Genomic DNA, 7,409 nt, shown 5'->3' with positions numbered 1-7,409 from the left:
GCAAAACATATCTGTAACCTACTTAATTAAGTGACGAAAGTATTCTCGTTTATTTCACGCTGGACCCATATACAATTAAAATAATCCTGTTTTTCTTTACAAATATGGTTGAGAAATTGGTACTCGGTCATTTGGTTGCCGGTCTATTGGTCGCCCGGAAGGTTATTGATAATTACCATTTAAATCGTTGCTCAAATTCCCTAAATACAAACTGCGAATTATTATTTAGTCATACTTAATGCCCTATTAATTATTAGGCTAAAGAAAAGCTCCAAATTTCCCGTACTTTTATTGTGTTTTGTTGGAGAACTTGTTAAGACCCTGACTGATGTCAACGCATGTACATACAAACTCTTATACACTCACACGTCGGCTCAGTGAAACTGCTCAGGGCCATTGTTGGCTTTTATTGATGCGTAGACCGTGTTGTTTTACCTTGTTTTGTCACCGGTCTTTTGGTCGCCCGTTGTTGCAGTCGGGGCGACCAAAAGACCGGCGACCAAAAGACCGGCGACCTAAAGACTGGCGACCAAAAGACCGCACATGGAGAAATTAGTTCTTTTAATTAAACAATTACAATTGAATGATTATTTCATTCACAATTTTGGTAGATTGACCCTGCTTTGATTTTAAATGTATCCACTAGTAAAAAGTAGGGATTTACTAAAAAAAAATAAAAAAAATAATGGCCACACAGAATGAGAATCGCCCCACCCTCAAACCAATTATTATTTATTAAAATGTATTTAGCATTTTTTTTTAAAGCCCTTTTGTCAATTCCTTCATTTTCTGTTCCGCTTGTGTGGGGGTGCTGGATCCTATTCCAGCTAACTGTTGGCAGTAGGTGGGGGGACACCCTGAATTGGTTCCCAGCCAATCGCAGTTCTGAGATCGAAGGTTTAATCCCGATACCCGTTTAATTCTGTCTCTTCTGGATTTTGGGTTTCCTGAACATTTTACCCCCATTTTTTTCTTAAGGACTTTGTCCTCTTCCAATGATTGTATTTTCTGAACTGATATTAGGCCCGATATGACTAGTATTCCAAGTGCCATGAGGTGGAAAGCTATTTAAACCTGAACAACCTCTTTTTTTTGTAGCACAGGGAATCATTTCATGGGCGGATTTTTTTTATTTTTATTGTTTTCGCTAGTGAAAGCATGACAACTGCAGAATGGTGGCCAAATAATTCCACTGGGCAATCACCCGTGTCTTTTTATGCTCAATAAAATGCCGTGTTTCTACTTTTGACAGCACAGATTGTTATTGCAGCTGACAAGCTCAGAAGTTGCGGTTAGTATTCAACCCAATCCCCGCTTCGGGAAGAAGACTAACTCTCAATGAAATCTCACTGGAGACGAGCTTTTACACAAGTGCGTGTGGATTTATGGCACAAAAAGAAAAATAGGACAATCAATGACAAGCCCACACTGTGAAATTTTCTTTTATCTCATTGGAGGACACGGGTAATTTAAAAAACTTACACTAAATGTTCACTTTTAAATCTGAAATTGGATGTAAATGCAATTTAACAACTATAAAGCAAAACATCTGACTGGTGTTGCTGGTTAGAATTTCTGCAGTTAGCATGATTTTGAGCATGTTTTACCTGGGAGTGTGTGGGTTTTCTCCGGATATTCCGGTTTCCTCCTACATCCCAAAACTCATGCTGGTCCAATATTCTAAATTGCCCTTAGCTTTTAGTGATTGGTTGTTTGTCTCATGGTGCCCTGGGATTCCACCAGTGGCGGGCCGTCAGGGCCTTCAAGGCCTTTTCTGCTGGCCTAAGAAATATCTGAATCATATTATATTTTGTCCATCAATACTTGTTAAATAATTTCAAATTGTCTGTTCGCTTCCTTTCATTGCTTTTCCCCCTGGTTGCACTGCTTCCAGATGTGTGTTTTCATATTGAAGCATTTAACCAATCGCATTTCAGCCATTATTTGTTGCCAGGGTCAGAAATCTGCCTCAAGGCCTTCACAATCAGTTCTGCAGGCTATGCTGCATTAAACAAGCGTCAATAAGACTGTTGCTTTAACTATATACACAGCTCCTCCCACAATTGTGAGGATAAGCAGAAGAAAAAACGAAAGAATTACTTTTGTGAACAATAAAAGCATGAATTATTTTATTGTATTTTCTTGATTGCTTGATGGAGTGGTCCCCAATTATATTGGTACGATCTGCAAGCTAAAAATGTATTGGGTTCCATTTTTTTAAGGCCTCACACACAAGTATGGAGATCAGGAGCCGAGGGCGTAAAGGCTTTTTCCACGCTTTTTTTGGAATGACAAAAAAGTTGGGGACCGCTGGTTTAATGCATTTCATTACCTTAAAAGAACTCGTATACCATATTATGATCTGCTGTATTAATTACAGCAGATTCCATTAATCTCATTAAACTGTAATCATAAATTACAGTAATCTGCGGTAAGTAATGGTCCTTTTGATGTGCCGTGTTCAGGACACATAAAGATAGGCATCGCAATCCTTTATTGCATATTACTATTGCACTACTTTAGTATATAGTGTAGTTCTTCTGTATTCACAACATACAAAATGAAAAAAAAATAAGATCAATGACAAATGCTACTAAAAAAAAATTGAATGCTTATTCAAATCTTACTCATTTGAAAGCACTAAATTCAGAGGCATGATTCACAAATATGCATTAAAGATAGTAACTGATAGGTTTATTAATATGTATACTTTAATATAATATAAAACAATACAAGGAAGGCATCGGGCACATCTCCGGCGTTAAATTGCAAGTGAGAATCAGTCCTGGCTCGTCCTCGCCACAGGAATATTCTAAAGGACCGAATTCATCTATTCAATCCAATTGCATAAGCAAATAACACAATTAAGGTAAAAAAAACAACTGCAACAACAATTGCATATCAGGCGTACCGAGCGACACTATTTTAAAACAATATGCGAGTATTTTCGGAAGTTAATTCGATTATCGCCATCTGCTCCGGTATCCAAGTCAAAGCAATTTAAGAGTCCTTCGCAGATCTTCATTGCGAACTTGCATCTGGGTAAAGGGTCGAGGTGTATCTCCCAGTAAACAGTCCTCGGAGCCGAGGACCCGGTGAGGTGTTAAGTCAACATATACACATAATGATTAATATTCACATATATAATAATATCCCAGAATAACCCCAAACAGTAACATATTAAAAAAAACAGAAATAATTCATTTTGAAAGAGTTTTATCTGAATAATTGACAGAAGCATTGTGTTTGTTTGTTTATTGTTGATCTTATCTAAGGTGGAGTTTTGATGGAGAAAATAAATGAACTGGAATTCAGTGACTGAACCAAATAGAGAGAGAAGGTCTTATTTGAGGAAATAGGATGGTGTGGCGTGGCCAGATGGGCTCTGATAATTGGATGTGTGTTGCCACCTCATGGCTACGCTGGGAAGCAACGTTATCCGGATGCTTGTGTTTTCCATTCCTTTTGGAAATGAGGACAGGAAAGAATGGGCTCAGAACTTTAATCGCTTGAATCCCTTGGGGAGACAGTCTAGCGGAAGATGGGAGACGACACAGACAGCTAAAATCACATCAGTACTTCTGTGTTAACAGAGATGGAAACATATTTCACCTTTTCGATGCTCTTCACTGAGCTCCATGATTTGGAGAGTTGATTTTGAAAGAAAACCTGCATTCAGGCTAATATTTGTGACGTACATGGCATATATGCACACAAATGCCTAAAAAAAACACTGTTCTCTCAGAAATAACACTAAAAAATTACATAATGTTCAAATATTGCATCTCTAAAGAGCTTGGCATTCAAAAAACACTACTTTCAGGCTATATTTGTGAAGTACATGACATAAATGCACACATAAATGCCTCCAAAAACACTGTACTCTCAGAAATAACACTAAAAAATTACATTATTTTCAAATGTTACATCTCTAAAGAGTTTAGCATTCCTGCGACAACACTAAAACTAAGTTACAAATTGCAGATCCTCAGGACAAGGCAGATAAATGATTAATAAAATGCATGAATAATAATAATCTCCGGGTAGTCCGGTTTCCTCCCACATCCTGAAAAAATGCATGCTAGGCTAATTGTAAGAAATCATAATAAGGTCATATTGCAATTTTCCTAAGGAGCATATTGACATTCCCAAATCTTATGGGCAATGTTCCCTCTAAGCTGCACGCATGCGCAATTGCGCACTACTCTCGTCTTCTCTGCGCACAGCAAATCATATGGAGCGCACAAAATAAAATCCTAATTTTTTATTTATTTATTTTTATTATTTTTTTTAGCTGTGAGGACGACGCGTGAACCACTCATCCACCGGGCCGCCATTTCATAGCTATTAATCATTACATTTTATTATTACTAAATCATTTATGTGTAGTAGACATGCACCTGCTTATGGCAGGTGTGATACTGGTGTGTGCCCATAGCGAGTAATGATGTTGCTCACACCGGTACTCAGTGTGCTCAGGGAGGTTGTCTTTCTGCCCAGACAAACAAAAAATTAGAGGGAACATTGCTTATGGGCCTTTAAACTGATAAGACAAATAGCAATGAGACAAATTCATTGCGGCATGAAGCAGTATCATAAAGTAGTCTTCCATTTTTTTAAGTTTTGCTCCCCCTCCCCCTCACGCTTTTCTCAATTTTGTCTCTCCATAACCACTGCTGCCTGTTATAGATGTTCTCTCTGTGCACCAAAGACTTCCATCTGAGATAACAGAAAAACCAAGAGAGAATGATTTTCCTCTTCTGTTTGATTGTGATGAGAAAGGAAGGTTGAATAGGAAGGCTGGCGTTCAGATGTCTGAAATCAGCATGAGGATAAATCAGCCGTTGCTTGTGTCGCTTCAATCCCACCGCAACCTTTCAAAACTTACTTTGCCTAAATCGTGGGGATAGAGTGGGAAATAAGTCGTATTATTCATTCTCACAGCGGAGAAGTTGCTTCAAAAGGCGGATCCTGAACCTCAACGCTAATGCAATTTTTTTTCCCCAAAAAAATGTTCCATAGAGACTCACCTCCAAAATTGGAATCAGATTAGCAAATTGAACAAGTTAAAATCTAACCTTAATCATGATTACTTTTCAGATTCCCTCCCACTGGATTTGCACATAAGCAAACTTAGACAACTCACTCAAAGACTAGCCTGGTGGTGTCAAACCTGCAGCTCGTGGACCAAAAGTCCACATGTCAAAGTGGCGCCCCGGGGGCCAAATCTGGCCCGCCGCATCATTTTGTGCGGCCCGAGAAAGTAAATCATGGGTACCGACTTTCTGTTTTAGCATCAAATTAAAATGAAGATTATAGATGTATATTATATTTCCTGATTTTCCAACTTTTAAATCAATAATTTGAATTTTAATCCATTTTTTCTTTGTTTTTAGTTAAAAAATCATTTTGTAAAATCTAAAAATATATAAAAATATTTTCTGTTTTCCACTTTAATATGGAACATAATGATTGAAAGAGATTTTCCCTTACTAAAAAAAAGCTCAAATGAAGAGTATAGATGGATATTAAATTTCCTGATTTTCCCCCTTTTAAATCAATAATTGTAAGTTTTTAATCATTTTTTTCTGTGTTTTAGTTCAGAAATCATTTTCTAAAAATATGTTTAAAAAAAGCTAAAATAAACATTGTTTTAGATCTATAAAAAACGGAATATTCAGGGCTTTTGATCCAGTTCTTTCAATCCATTTATAAGAACAATATCTAAATATTATATATAAAATGGTCTGGCCCACATGAAATCGAGTTATCGTTAATGCGGCCCGCGAACCAACCAGAGTCTGACACCCTTGCGCTATGGGGTCCGATCCGGCCCGCTGGGTTGTCCTGAAAGAAGCATAAGTCTCTCAAAATCAATAGGAAATGATCCAAACTTTATTGGAAGTGATCTAGAATGGAAGTGTAAAAAGAAGGAGGCAAAAAAATTGAACTCATTGCCTGCCATTGACAACAATACATGTCCAATTCGCTTAAACTAGCTGTAGATGCTCCTTTTTCAGTGCCATTGATGGAAAGTTAACTTTTTATGCCAAAAATAAACTGGTCCAGCCTACATGTGATCTATTTGCCATTAATGTGGCCTGCAAAACAAACCGAGTTTGACACCACCAGAATAGACCATAAAATCGAATATTGATCCTTAAAATGCGTCTTTTAAAGCTCCAATTGCGATCCAAAGACCACTCTGACCTCTTCACCCTTTTCTCTCTTCCTCGGCAGGCAACAGTCTAACAAAGAGATCAAATAAAATCTGAAAGGATTCCTTTGGATAGTTAGTTTATATATCAATTGTGAGATTTTCACAAAAAGGTCCCCGATTTATATTCCAGTAAAACGAGTATAGTAAAGTAGAGCATGATGAAATTGTAAGGAGCTTTTTGATGTCTTTAAAGCTGCAAGCATGGGAGGAGTATTTAACACTGCTCCCAAATGTTTATTTTATATCTGCGTGAAAATGTTCGTCTGGAGGAAACACGAAAAGATCCTCAAAATAATAAAAAATTGACATTCTCCTCCTTAAAACCAAGCGCTCACACAATGCTCAGCAACGTGGTATAGTGTTCCCTACACAAAATGCATTTGCTCCTTATTGTGAAATGTTAGCTATACCTTGACGGTGCAATTATCGCAAATACGGCATAGCTGAGATAAAATCAACGACTGCGAGAAAAAGCCGGTTTCTTCAAAAGCTGAAAATAATATTCCTCAATGGGATCCTTCAAAAAAATGGATCTTATTTTAAAAAAATTAAAAAAACAATATCCCTTTTCTCATCAGCCTCATTTATCAAACCCACTCCCCTACCATGTAGTGCAAGGGTGTCGCGGGGCGCATTAACGTCAACTCGATTTTATGTGGGCCGCACCATTTTAGATATAATATTTAGATTTTTTTAATAAATTGATTAAAAGAACTGGATTAAAAGCCCTGAATATTCATATTTTATAGATCTAAAACAATGTTTATTTTAGCTTTTTTTAAATATATTTTTAGGTTTTACAAAATGATTTTTGAACTAAAAACACAGAAAAAATGGATTAAAAAATTACAATTATTGATTTAAAAGGGGGGAAATCAGGAATTTTAATATACATCTATACTCTTCATTTTAATTTGATCGTAAAACAGAAAGTCGGCACATGATTTACTTTCTCGGGCCGCACAAAATGATGCGGCGGGCCAGATTTGGTCCCCGGACCGCCACTTTGACACCTGTGATGTAGTGCTTTATCCACTTTTGACGCCCTACAGTTGAACGTCATTATTAATAAAAACACTCTATTCTTTTAAAAAAATTCATCCACAGGAGGTCAATCCAATCAAATAAATCTTAGCATTACATAAATGACTTTTTTTTTAAATTTCTGATTTGCCTTGCCTGTTAAAGG

This window comes from Stigmatopora argus, chromosome 7, assembly GCF_051989625.1.
Source record: "Stigmatopora argus isolate UIUO_Sarg chromosome 7, RoL_Sarg_1.0, whole genome shotgun sequence".
Classification (NCBI taxonomy): Eukaryota; Metazoa; Chordata; class Actinopteri; order Syngnathiformes; family Syngnathidae; genus Stigmatopora; species Stigmatopora argus.
This window is presented reverse-complemented; position numbering follows the sequence as displayed.